General features: G+C 48.4%; 1 pseudogene across 1 annotated transcript in view; it reads left to right on the top strand.

Moving 5' to 3' along the window:
- The first annotated feature begins 5,199 nt into the window (after positions 1-5,199).
- Positions 5,200-14,472, top strand: part of LOC308236139 (cell adhesion molecule CEACAM1-like) — a 58,886-nt pseudogene continuing 49,613 nt past the window's right edge. Inside the window, exon 1 of the transcript in view lies at positions 5,200-5,263. The product of the transcript in view is annotated as a cell adhesion molecule CEACAM1-like (transcript). The remainder of the gene's footprint in view (positions 5,264-14,472) is intronic.

Genomic DNA, 14,472 nt, shown 5'->3' with positions numbered 1-14,472 from the left:
GTGGGGTGGGAACCTGGTAGAGTGGAGCTATGGGGGGAAAAAAGAGGAACAACTGTAATAATCTGAACAATAAGGATTTATTTTAAAAAATCATAAAAAACTTTTGAATTACTGATATTTCAGTTAAGTAGTATGGAGGAAGGCAAGTATAATTAATTGATTATACATATTTAATTTCCTTAAACCATATTTGTACACGTTGGTTCTCAAAGCTTCTTCTTCTAAAACAAATGTGATATTTCCTACAGTGTTAATGATGAAAATGTTATTTTCCATAGCAGCTGCAATCATTCTCATTAGAAAGATAAGAAGATCTTCAATGATGCAAGTATACATCCGTTTTATGTATGTCATTGACTCCTCCTTTAGATATGTTATTAATTCCTCTGGCAAAAATTAGCATAATCTTATCCATGCGAAATGTTGCTAGGTTATGCCCTAGAAATTGGGTTAGGTTTTTCATATTTCTTAATTTCTGTAAGCCAATTAAGCAGATGTGTGTGTTTTTTTAACAAACGAATTATTTTTTCCTGCAGACTTGAATATATAGACATATATACTGACAACACAACCAGAAACCTACTTTAAAAATAGTTTCATTTTTAAAAAATTAACATTCTGAGAAGATGGCAAAGATCTGAGAGCTTTATGATGTCTCTTAGAAAGAAATGAGAGAGAAAATGGAGAAAAGAAATAGTGAGAAATTGTGGAAGTTGGACAGGAATTAATTAATGGAGATGCTATTAAGCTTGGAGGTGATATTTGGATCTATATGAACAGGAGATGAGTGCAGCCTAGACAACGGGCAGGAAGATTTGGCTTGGCTTTGCTAAGGAGTTGAGAAGATGGTTCTGTGGCAGTCACAGAGTCAAGCACTACCTGGCATGGGATTCGAAGCCACGGAAAGATACGATCATGCTGTACAGCTGCATGATCGAATCGTACATGAAGTTCCAACTAACACTGCACCTAGAAAGCATAAGACTGCCACTCTAAACTTGGGTTTGGGGCGGAGCTCAAGCGTAATTGAAGACTTGCATGGTGATTCAATGCCATCTATAATAATAAAAGCATAATATGCTAATTAGACCAGATGTTCTTCTGGAGAAAGCCGTGGGGGCCATGGTGGAAGGCAGGGATAGAAGCAGATGTGGCCTTCATGGCGGTGTGGGTCAAAGCCCTTGCACGATTTCGTGCATCGGGCCTCTAGTAGAATATAATACACCAGTGAAAATGAAAGACAAAACCATACACCGAAAACAGGTGAATATTAGAAAGATGATGATTAGTTTGTTTTTTAAAAATGTATCTTACTTGTTGAAAGTATTACAGATGTCCCCATTTTTCCCCCATTGACCCTCTCAACCCTTGCTCCGACCCCTCCCCAGGCCTTCACTGCACTATTGTCTGTGTTTTTAAAAAGCAAGTTACAGAACACTGCGTATGATATACCTTTTTCACATAGATCAAAAGCAAGCAAATCTAAGCAACATTTATTATTCAAGCTTATTATATACTAGAGGCCCGGTGCACGAAATTCGTGCATGGGGGGCAGGGTATTCCTCAGTCCAGCCTGCACCTTCTCCAATCTGGGACCCCTCGAGGAATGCTGACTGTCCGTTTAGGCCCGATCCAGGTAGGATTGGGCCTAAACGGGCAATCGGACATCCCCCTCACAATCCAGGACTGCTGGCTTCCAACTGCTCACCTGCCTGCCTTCCTGATTGCCCCTAACTGCTTCTGCCTTCCAGCATGATCACCCCCTAACCACTCCCCTGCCAGCCTGATTGATGCCTAACTGCTCCCCCGCCAGCTGTTTGCCCCTAACTGCCCTCCCCTGCAGGCCTGGTCACCCCTAACTGCCCTCCTCTGCAGACCTGGTCTCCCACAACTTCCCTCTTCTGCCGGCTTGGTCACCCCTACCTGCCCTCCCCTGCAAGCTTGATCTCCCCCAACTGCCCTCCCTTGCAGGCCTGGTCCTTCCCAACTGCCCTCCCCTGCAGGCCATCTTGTGGCAGCCATCTTGTGTCCACATGGGGGCAGGATCTTTGACCACATAGGGGCAGCCATCTTGTGTGTTGGAGTGATGGTCAATTGGCATATTACTCTTTTATTAGATAGGATAGAGGCCTGGTGCATGGGTGGGGGCCAGCTGGTTTGCCCTGAAGGGTGTCCCGGATCAGGGTGGGGGTTCCCTTGGGGCGTGGGCCGGCCTAGGTGAGGGGCCTGTGGTGGTTTGCAGGCCGGCCACGCCCACCGGAGACCCAAGCAGAGGCCCTGGTATCTGGGATTTATTTATTTTCTATAATTGAAACTTTGTAGCCTTGAGCGGAGCCAAGCCTCCTGCTTGCTCCATGGCTGCAGCCATTTTTGTTGGGATTTATTTATCTTCTATAATTGAAACTTTGTAGCCTTGAGTGGAGGCCTGGGGCGTCCAGGGTGTGCGGAAAGCTTGGCTTCCTCCATTGCCGGGGAAACCCAAACCTCCTGCTCTCTCGTGGCCGCAGCCATCTTGGTTGGGTTAATTTGCACACTCGCTCCTGATTGGCTGGTGGGCGTGGCTTGTGGGTGTGACAGAGTGATGGTTAATTTGCATATTACTCTTTTATTAGATAGGACTAGAGGACCAGTACATGACTAAATCATGTGTGTTTAGGGTCCCCTAGGCTTAACTTGCCATCAGGGCTGTGTCCACGGCCCTGTGAAGCCTCGCACGCTTTGCTGAAGCTGCCAGAGGTCCGCCATGCTCCTCAGACACTGCTGGCGCCCCGCGAGGATCCAGAAGTCCCACCCGCCGCAGCCACCATGGGACCAATCAATGCACCTCCTGGTGAGTCCAATCGGTGGTCGTGACACATTACAGTGTCACAACCACAGGCCTTTTGTGATATAGATATGTGATCACAGTATATAAAAATCCAAGCAACTACTTCATGGCAGGAAGTAAGGAGGTGGGATGGGAAGAAACATACAGGTAAAATGCAAGTTACTCCTGATATCCTATTTCTTTTTGGTGTTAAGTTGTATGCGTTCCTTATGTATTTTGGATATTAACACTTTACCACATGTATCATTTTTTCTCCCTCCCCCAGCTTTATTAAGGTATCATTGACAATAAAAATTGTATATCTTTAAGGAATACAACTTGATGATTTGATATACATTGATAAATAATCATCACACTCAAGGCAATTAGCATATCCATCACCCCACATAGCTATCTTTTGCTTGTGTGCATATGTGTGTGCATTTTATTTAGTTTATTGAGGTGACATTGGTAGATGTGTCATTGTTGAATATCTTCTCCCACTCAATAGGTTGTCACATTCCCTATGCTGTGCTTTACATCCCAATGATTATTTTGTGACTACAAATTCATTCTTTTATTCCTTCACCTTTTTCACTTAGCCCCCCAATACCCCTCCCCTGAAATCTGGCAACCATCAGTTTGTTCTCTGTATTTATAAATCTGTTTTTATTTTCTTTGTTCATTAATTTCATTCATCAGATTCCACATATAAGTAAAATCAATTGGTATTTGTCTTTGTCTGACTTATTTCACCTAGCATTATAACTTCTTGGTCCATCCGTTTTTGCAAATAGTATGATTTCATTTTTATGACTAAGAAATATTCCATTGAGTATATGTACCACCACTTCTTTATCCAGTCATCTCTTGTGGACACCTAGGGTGATTCAATATATTGGCTTCTGTGAATAATGTTGCAAGGAATTTAGGAATGCATATATTTTTTAAGTTGGTGTTTTGGATTTCTTAGCATAAACACCAAAAGTGGAATTGCTGGGTCATATGGGAGCTCTATTTTTAATTGTTTGGGGAACCTCCATACTGTTTTCCATAGAGGTTGCACCAATTTGCAATCTCACCAGTAGTGCACAAGGGTTGCCTCTTTTCCCACATGCTGGCCAACATTTGTTATTTGTTGATTTACTAATGATAGCCATCTGACAGGTGGAGGTGACATCTCATTGTGGATTTAATTTGCATTTCTCTGATGAGTAGTGAGACTGAGCATCTTCTCATATGTGAAAGGCTCTCATGGATTTATTAATAAACATTGGATTTTCACTTCTGTGTTTTGTGGACGGCTGTATGCCCAACTGTACTGCTTGGGAGAGCAGTATAAGCTCAATAAATATATGATAAAGCGCACACACACACACACACACACACACACACACACACACACACCCAGAGGAAAGACAATGGACTCCACAGGCCAGTAAGCTCCACCTCCACTGAGAGCTTGTTAGATGCAGAGTCTCTGTCCACTGCACACCTGCTGAGTCAGAATCTGCATTTGTCTTTGGCTTTTTTGTTTTCTGTTTTTTAAGTGATTGATTTTAGAGAGGAAGGGAGGGTGAGAGAAACATTGATTTGTTGTTCCACTTACTTATGCATTTATTGGTTGATCCTTGCAGGAGCCCTGACCTGGGATCAAACAGGCAACCTTGGCATATCAGGAGGAAGCTCTAACCAACTGAGCTCCCCAGCCAGGGCTCTCAGAATCTGCCTTTGAACAGGATCTGCAGACACTCCTGTGCACAGGAGAGGGGTGGGGCTGCCCTACTCCCAGTTCACAGGTTCTCAACCTGGTGAGGATCCACGTTAGCTGGGCAGCTGATAAGCAGCATTTATATAGTGTCCTATAGGCATCACCATCTTTACCACCTTCCACAGGTGATCCCATGCACAGTGGGGTGACACCCCTGTGACAAGAGTTCTTCATGTCACTCCAGAGTTCCTGCTCTGAAACATAAGGTCAGAAGGGATAAGAGAGGCCCCAGGGGGGACTGCTAGGCACTCAACTTGAGCTCTAGGGAATTTCCCTCACCCCCACCTCCATGTCCAAGGCTGAAGCTTATCTCAAAAGGTAATGCACCTATGGAGGTGGGGTTGGGGTGGAGAATCAATGAGGAAAAAGAGGGCTCAGCAATTCGCAGATCTGACATTTAGATGGAAGGTAACCAAGAAGGTGGGAGAGGGGAGGCAAAAAGGAGGAGAGGACAAGGGTGGATCCTAGGCACAGACCCCGTCCCCTGCGCATGTGACCAGGGAAATTATCTTGTCCTTAGAGGAGGCAGCAGGTCCCACCAGTCAGGAGAGCAGTGCCTGTGAGTGTTTCTGGATCTCAAGCTCTTCTCACAGAGGGAGGGACACAACAGACAGCAGACACCATGGAGTCCCCCTCTGCCCCTGCTCACAGAGGGTGCATCCCCCGGCAGGGTCTCCTGCTATCTGGTAAGGAAGGGACAATCCCTGCGGGTGGACAGGAAAAGGAGATACAGAGACTAGCTGGGGTCTTCTGGGGAGCACAACGCTCTGAGAAGGGACAGAGGGCTTCTGTTTGGACCTGAGGGAGAAGACAGTGGAGCAGAGTAGGATGGGGGAGGGGGCTCAGCAGCAGGTCAATCCCATGATCTGGAGGTGGTGAGGGGCAGGAAAACCTCAACTATGGTAATTTTTACAAGTTATTCATCACTGAAATTCTTTCTGAAAACTGATGATAATAATATCAATTTGTGTCAGGGTGACACAAGAAAAAATGAACCAAGGGCAGTAAGCATTGTCTTTACCACCAACCTCAGAAATGGGCACGTGCACCCCAAGGGGTACAGGACCCAGGGACTCATTCATTCACCCACAGGCACTTCAGCCTGCTGCAGACACTGGGGATACAACAGAGCAGACAAGCCCCTTCCCCCATGAAGCTCACCTTCTATGGAGAGGAGACAGACAAGGAAAGATCTAGATGTGATGTCAGGTACTGTTGTAGTAAAATATAGAAATGTTTAAAAATACTTAAAGAATGTTAGAAAAGTTTTAAAATGTTTGAGTTAACTTTCCTTAAAACTTGAAGTGTAATATTAAAGACACATTCCCCACTGCCTTGAAGCATGTGTACCCCAGAGATAAGGATTTGAACTGATGGAGAGTGACTTGTCAAGGTAAACATTTGCGTGAGTGATGTACTCTCCTTAGTCCCCTTGCCTTGTTTGAGATTAACATGCTGTATGTGCATTGACCTAAATCATTGGTAGCCAGCTGAGCTGCTACAGGGAGGAACAAGCTTTAAATATGAACCCCGACCAGCTAATGATGCTCGCCTGTCAGGACAGCTACAAAAGCCCGTCCCTTTGTCTGTCTGACAAGCAAAGCGGTTCCACTCTCCTCTCCCTGCCAGACGATGCGACCAAGCTCTTGGGTGAGGAACGCTGGCCCCCAGCATCTGGACCAGACCAGCTCAGCTTCTGGACCCCAGGGGACAGCACCATGGGGGTCCCTAACTAAACTTGTACCCACAGCTCAGGAATTTGGGTGAGTAATAAAAAAGCTATGTGATTTGCAACTGCATACGTTTCATGAGGTGTAATCCCCTCCAGCAGTTAATTGGATTATTTTGCATATACTTACAATTAAAATTAAAGCCTTTGGTCTTTTTGGTCCTAAGCCTGCCCTCGGTCCTGCTGACATAGAGCAGTCTCTTCATCAGCAACTACTTAAATGTTCTAACTCCTGCACGGTTAAAGTTTATCAAAAGGGATGCCTTAGATAAACATCCCAGGTCCTTTCCCGGGATCTACTTGGGACAGGTACCCACAAGTGCCATGAGGAAAACAGAATAGGGACAGGTCAGAAAGTGGACACACAGTGTCTTTAGTGTCAACAGGGGTCTAAACAGTGCCTCTGAGCATTTCTGGACCTCAGGAGCCAGAAGCCAGGAGCCAGGCAGCCAGACAGCCACTTGAGAGTTTTCAAACAGGAAATAAGGTCAGAGGTGCTAAAGTATTGGTAACCATGCTGTTGCACTTGACCACAGGAAATACACACACACACACACACACACACACACACACACACACACACACCCCAAGGCTGAGAGATGAACAGACCTGCTCAGGACCCAGGGCCTCATCTCTCATCCCAATACAGAGCTCCAAATATTGATCAATTTCTCTCTTCCCTCCTAGCCTCACTCCTCACCCTCTGCCCACCACTGCCCAGCTCACTATTGAATCAGTGCCGCCCAATGCTGCCAAAGGGAAGGATGTGCTTCTCCTTGTCCACAACCTGCCTGGGGATCTTAGAAGCTATATCTGGTACAAAGGGGAAATAATACACAGCAACCTTCAAATTGTATCATATGTAATAGACACTCAAACAATTACCCTCGGGCCTGTATACAGCCATTGAGAGACAATGTACCCCAATGGATCCCTGCTGTTCCAGAAAGTCACCCTGAAGGACACAGGGTACTACACCCTACAAGCCATAGAGAAAATTTATAAGAGCAAACAAGTAACTGGACAGCTCCGTGTATACCGTGAGTGATGGCTCTCTGACCTCAGGGTGTCGGGTGGGGCATATTCTGCTTCACACACAGGACTGACAGCCCTGGACTCACTCTGCCTCCATCCCCCTCTGCCTCACATTCCAGGCTGGGTTTGGGCATTTAGTGCAGGACACACACAGTGGAGACAAACTTCCTAAGGTCAGAGTTCCCTTCAAGAATTCCAGCCCTGCAGATATTCTCCACAGAGAGCAGTCTGATGGGAGTGACTCAGCAGAAGGAGACTCAGCAGAGAGAGACCAGTCTCATCCAGACCCCTGGGCCCCTCCCATGGCCATGACCCAGAGAACAACCCTGCAGGGCTCATGCAGGGCCTGGCCTGGGGAACCCCGGGATCCTTACACAGAACCCTGGGATCCTTACACAGGAACCCTGGCAGCTCCTTCCGTGCCGCACTTTCCGCACCCCCGCTCCCAGACCTCTGTCCCAGGGCTCCTGACTCCGGGAAACCGAAGGAGCCTCTGGGCAGTTGGGTTTGATCTGTGGGCCGGCCTGACTGGCAGCAACAATTTCCCAGGTGCCCAAGTCACAAGGCTCCTGAGGTGGTCACCAGCCAGGGCTCAGCCTCAGGAGCCACATTGGGGAGGGATGGAACTTGATCCTTCACCTGAGACCATGCATGGGGAGTATGTGGACAAGGTCCCCAGGCCATTAGCCAACTGCCTGGGGGACATAGGAAGGAAGAGGAAGATAGTCTCCCCAGGGAGGAAAAGAGTAGATGTTCCTCGAAGCTCCTAGTCCACCAGGGCTCTGCCCACGGCATCCTCTCTCAGGGACACAACTGATAACAGAGGCTGTTAACTTGGGCAGCTCCTCTATTCCAAGCTTTAGGTTAGGAAATTGTGAAAGATTTAAGGTTCATTCACAGGCAACAAGGCAAACCTGAGACCATTACCATTTATCCTGTTCCATTCAGGGAAAATTGAGTTACAGGAAGATACAGTCACTCAATCAGAATCACACAGACTGACTCACCAATGTGAGTTATGCCAAGGCCTCTCCTCCTCTCCAAGGGCCTTATTATGCTCTTCACCCCTGACTCATGACTCACATCCTCATCCTGGTGTGAGGCTCCCATTCCTTCCAGTGGCTCCTGAGACCTTTCCCAGGTGGGCCTGGTGACCCTGCACCATCTGACTGTTTCACTGCCTGTTTCACACACATGTGTCCTCATGATGACACCATGACCACAGGGTGGGATCCTCTCAGAGGATGAGATCCTCCAGCCACTCTCTTTGCTCTTAGAACGCTGCCCAATTTGATTGAATTTGACTCAACTCCAGTTGTTTCCTGAGTGAGAAGGAAAAGGAAGAGGACATGCCACATGCTGTGTGGGGGCTCCTCTCCATATGCCTGACTGTCCATAGAAACAGGAAAGGACCTTCTCCCCAACTTTACTAACATGGCACATGTCCTTTCTACCAATCTGGTGTCATCCCTCCCTTTATACAGCACAGACACCTGGACTCACCCCCCAATCACTTCTGTTCTCTTAGCAGGACTCACCTTCTCTCCATCCCAGGGAGTCCCTCATTTCAAACCCAATGTGGCAACTTCCTTTTTCACAGTGTGACCTGGTGGGACTGCAGAACTTGGTCTATGACCTTCGTGCTCTCTAGACAGAGATTCCTGCAAAAACTGGTCTTAGATCTTCGGGGCATGAATAATGATTTCACATATTCTCTCACAGCTTAACTCAAAATCTATCTCATAACTGCCAAACCCAAATGGACCATGAGGGCCATATTTTCAGCAAGTTCATGCTTCCCCCACCTCCACAAGCCCCACCTTCTGTACCTGCTATTGTCTGAGTGTTCAGGAAGGATCCCTGCCCTCTGCAGTGGCAGAAAAAAACATTACAGACCAAGGGCAGAGAGCTTAGCTCTGCTGCCACCACCAGGCAGCTCCTGCCATCCCTCACTCGCTTCTAAGTCATTCCTGGACTCTGCACTAGCCTTTCTGGGGTCACTGTCTCATGTCAGTCACCAATGAACTGGGCAGACAGCCACACCTCATGGCCCTGCAGCCTGGGCACTGAACTGACAGCCAGACTTGCTTCTGGTCTCCCGTGTATTGTTTCTGCTCAGACACCCAGTTCCAGGCCGCACTGCCCAGTCCTCTCGGGGTTTAAGGACTATGGGGTGGCCCATCATTACTCATCTCTAGGTTAACCCTTAATGTGAGGCTTCAGTGGAAACACATCTCAACCCAGCAATGTAGGTCTGTGTAGCTAGAGGGGACTCAGCACCTGCACATTCCAGGTGAGACCCCAAGATCAGCCAGGCACTCAGCTGGTCAGTGAGGAACCAGGACAGGTGCCGGGTGGTCTCTGACTCCCAGTCCTGTGTCTCCCTGTGATCAAACCCTGATAGTTGTCTGACTCCTGAGAAAGCCTGTGCTTTTTCTCCCAGACATAGAGCAGGCGGCCTTACATCCTCTGAGCCCTCAGCTCCTCATGCATTTGTTTGTCTTGTGATGCACAGACCTGCCTTATTCTTTTAAAAACTCAGGTTGGCTGAGAGGTAAAAGTTATCAACTCTGATGAAAGAAGCCTTTGGAGGAATCCAAGGTACCACACAGGGCAGTGCTCTCTCTGTTACCTGCACAGAGCATTTCCCCAAACCCAACATCACAAGCAACAACTCTGCCCTGAGGAGCGCAAGTACCCTGTTATGTTAAGGGTGAACCTGACTTTCAGGACACCACCTGTCTGAGGTTTATCAATAGTTCATCTCCCGGCCAGTGCCAGGCTGCAGCTGTCCAAGGGCCACAGGACTCTCCCTTTACTCCCTGCCCCAAGAAAACACACAGGACCCTCTGAGTGGGAAACCCGCAACCCATTGAGTGCCGCCTGCAGTGACCCATTCACCCTGAATGTTCTCTGTGAGTAACCTCTGTCCCTGCCCGGGCCAGGCCACATCCGTTCCTCTCAGGTCCACGTACACAGACCCACACTCTGAACACCCAGGGTGGCCATGAGTTCCTGTCCAGGCAAAGTCAGGGAGGCCTTGAGGTTGGGACAAACAGGTTAATGTCTCAGACTCAGGCTCAGTAAACACAGAGGGTTATGGTTGGGGCTTTTAAAACCAGGCTGGCAGTGGGGTTGGTGTGGGGTCGGGGGGGTCAATGGGAAAAAGGGACACTTCCTCAGTGATATTGCCTTCCTAGTAGATACTGATATTGCCTCTCTCCACCACCACCACTTCCCCTTCAGAGTCCATTTACCTGCCTAGGGCAAGCCTCTATAATATTTTCATTAGTAAAGATAAATTTTTATATATATACTGAGAGGTGGAAGTTTCAGGATAGCTAAAATTGACCACCAGCACCTTCATCATTTTGTTTGGAGGGGTAGAGAGAATCGTGTTGGGACATATACATAGAGGCTTTTGCACATAAACAGCCATTGCTTCAGAGGAGGGCAGTTGTTCTAACTTGTTTTATAACTGCTCTTGGAGCAGAAATACTTGGCAGTGATGGTATCTACTAGGAAGGCAATATCACTGAGGAAGTGTCAACAGGCAGGTCATTCTCTGTATTTCAGTAGCAAAATCAAGTAGCAGAGACATGCATTTGGGAAGAGATTTCTTATGTTACATGCATTCCAATAGCTGTTTCATTTATTGCAAGCTGTGAAATGGATCTATCAAAAAGCTCCATACATAGTGCAAATTGTTCGGTAGTAACAGTTTGAAAGTTTCATGTTTCCTCCGATAAGGAAAAATCATTTAATTTCATATTCACACTAGTGTTAGAAAGTCTTCTTTAGACCCCAGAAAGAGAAGTTGGGCAAGCATTCTGGATAACACTTATATAATTCAAATTGATTGTTAGTGTGAATTGAATTGGATCTAAAAATAAAACAAACAAACAAAACAGGGCTGAAAACCAGCTCAGAGGGATAGTGTGGCCCTTACAGAAACCAAGACATTCCCCTTCCCTCTGATTACATCACGTGCGGTTTGTTCTCTTTGCTCCAAATGGCCCGGACCCTTCTCTCCCTCCACCACCACCACTTCCCCTTCAGAGTCCATTTACCTGCCTAGGGCAAACCTCAGCCTCTAACCCGCGTAAACAGTATTCTTGACTTACCAGTGGGAGGCCCCAGCAACCCACACAGGAGCTCTTTATCCCCAACATCACTGCAGGTGCTAGTGGATCCTACATCTGCCTCGCCCATAACTCTATCACTCATCCCTATAGGACCAAGGTCAAGACTATCACAGTCTCTGGCTAGTGCCTCCAGGACCATCGGCACCAGGCTGTGGGGTGCAGGGCTGTCTGATTTTCAGAAAAGAGCCTAGAAGGTGTTCTCTCCCATCCTGTGGCCATGGACACAAGCAAATCACAAAGTCCTCCCCTGAGCCCTCCCACTACATCCCTGTAGACTCTCCTCCCTTGCTCTTCTGATCTCTCATGGCAGAGCTGGGGTCCAGCGTTGGAAAAATGAAGAGTGGGATCTCTCAGCCCCAGAAAGAGTCAAGTCAGGGAGGGGGGGGAGCTTCCCAGAGGGGAAAACAAAGGTCCTCAAGGTCAAGTTGCTTCTTCTGTCACTAACACTTTCCTTCTGTCCCCTCTTGTCTGTTACCTGCTCCATGTGCTACAAGGAACATACAAGGCTTTGAACAAGCTCACCTCTTGTCCCCAAACTAAAGGAGGACACCACCTCTGAGGCAGTGTGAGCAGGACAGACCCCTGCTCCCTGCGCTGCTCCAGGCTCACCTGGTAACTGGCTGCTCTGTGCCCTCTGTGGTGGGCAGGGGTCTGTGGTGAAGGTGCATGGGTGGTCTGTCCTCAATCTGGCCATTTTGAGTCACCCTCCAACACCACAGCCTCCCTCAGACCAGGCTGCATGGAAATGGGGAGAGAGTGAGCCACAGGGGAGCCTCCTCTGAGCTGTGTCCTGGCTCTAAAGTCACCAGCTGTACAACACTGTGACACGAGCACATGTGACATTGCTGAGGAGAGCAGTGAGCAGTGGTGCATACATGACAAGTCGGTAGATTCATCCACGAAGACCCTTCATGGGACAGAAGGAGCAGTGCCCCAGAGTTTGTAGTTTACAGAGGACGCTAAGAGTACCAGCCTTTTGTTCAAACTGTGACTACTTGTCTCTAGGGGTTTCCTTCTCTGTGATATTCCATCCACCGGTCAGGAAGTGAAAGTCCTATTCAGACTGAGAAATCCTTTAGGTTGAAACTTCTCCAGGTCCTAAGGTCATGGCTGGGCCAGTCTCATTCTCTAATAAATTATTTAACGAAAAGGGAATGCCTTTCCATCTCTGTGTGTAGCCACCATACTAGAGAGGGATGTGAGTGTTTAGAAAGTCACAGAAAGGTCTGGGAAAGACTCACACAAAAGTCAATGGGTGGAGCCCAGCTGATGTGGCTCAGGGGTTGAGCTGTGACCATTGACCTTTGAACCAGGGGGTCATGGTTTGATTCCATGTCAGGACACATTCTGGGGCTTCATCCTGAGTAGGGGTTTTGAGGGAAGCATCAGATCAAGGATTTTCTCTCATCACTGATGTTACTATCTCTCTCTCTCTCCCAATCCCTTCCCCTCTGAAATAGTAAAAATATATTTTTAAGAAGTCAATGGGTGGAAAATTACACCTAATGATGAAGAGACTAGACACTTGGTCTGAGAAGAAGTTCCTGGTACTGATACTACAGATGTCCAGGGAGACAGACAGGTCGTGGGGGTGGAAGGATCAGATGACATAAAGGTAAAGTATTTCCCACCCTGCCTGGACCATTGAAAACACTCAGCACATTCTTATTACTCATCAGCACTGAGTTGGCAGGTAAGGTGCCCGCTAAGTTTGTCCATACTGATGGAAAAGAAGAACAGCGGGAAGAGACACAATATGTGAGGGAAAGAGGAGTTAAGAGGAAAATTACCAGGACATGGGAATGGTGGGTGTGAGAGTACATGCAAAGGTAGAGCCAATGGAAGGTTTCAAATGTGCAAAACAGAGAATGATGCAACCGCAGGAAGTGGGGTGTCAGGAGGACTGACACTCCCAAACCGCACAGAGTAGGTGGCAGTTCCCTCCTCCCTCACCAGGCCTCCCCCTGCAAGGCCCCTCCTGGTTTCCCCTGAATGGACTTGGGCCTTCACCCCTCCCCCTTTCCCTTCTCCTTTCAGCAGAACAAAACTACACAGCCTACTCTGTGGAGACCATCTCGGGGTCCTCGTCGTGGTGGCTCTGGGGGCCTCCCTGGACTATTTCCTGTACCTCAGGAGGACTAGGAAGTACCATGGCATTTCCTTCACCCTCACCCTAATCCTGTCCCCTGACCCAGGCTGACCCCCAGCAGAGCCCAGGCCAGGAGGACAAAGACGCGGTCCTCAGAGGGTTCTGGGCCTGCTCCCTGTGGCCTCCTAGCTTCCCCATGGATGTCCTTAACTCTCTCCATCCAGTTCCTCCTGACCAGTTGCTGCCCAGGGTGATTTCCTCAACAGCTTCCTCACCTATAAATTAGGCATGATTAAGGAACTGTGCCCTCAGGACTGTCCTGGTTCTCTCCACACACCTGCAGCAGTGCCGGCAGGTAGTAAGTGCTCAGTAAGGCACCTCCTGTTGTTTATCTAAGTCCACCCTTTCAGGTGAGGGGGTGGGCTGTCTCAGGTTCTGAAAGTCATCCTGGCCAAGGCCACACAGCTGAGGGTGGAAGAGCCTGGACAGCCTGGGTGTGTCAAACGCCCCCACGAGGCCAATGTGGTAACCACGACCCTGATGTGTGAGACAGGAGGACAGCACAGCCTGTGGTGTGGTTTTTGCCTCTAGGTGGATGGAGACAGGACAGGCCACTGTCACAGTGCAGCTCTGTAGGCCTGAGGGGCGGGTCTGGCCACAGCAGAATCAGTGAGGCTGGCACTGCTGCCCCCTGAGGCCTTGACCTTTCCACTAAGTCAGACCCTCGGGTGGATTCCTGTCCTGGTTCCTCATTCCCCTCCCTGTTAACTCCTCCCAGACCCCCATCTGCCTGTGGGTCCTTCCCCTGTGGGCCCAGGTCAGCCATGGGTCCTTAAGGCCTTGCCTCAGTTTCCCTATTCCTGGGCCCGTCCCCCCTAAACAGTGGAGAGAGGCCTC

Source organism: Plecotus auritus (assembly GCF_963455305.1).
Source record: "Plecotus auritus genome assembly, chromosome: 10".
Classification (NCBI taxonomy): domain Eukaryota; kingdom Metazoa; phylum Chordata; class Mammalia; order Chiroptera; family Vespertilionidae; genus Plecotus; species Plecotus auritus.
The sequence above is the reverse complement of the archived record's forward strand: the minus strand, read 5'-3'. Positions and strand labels throughout refer to the sequence as shown.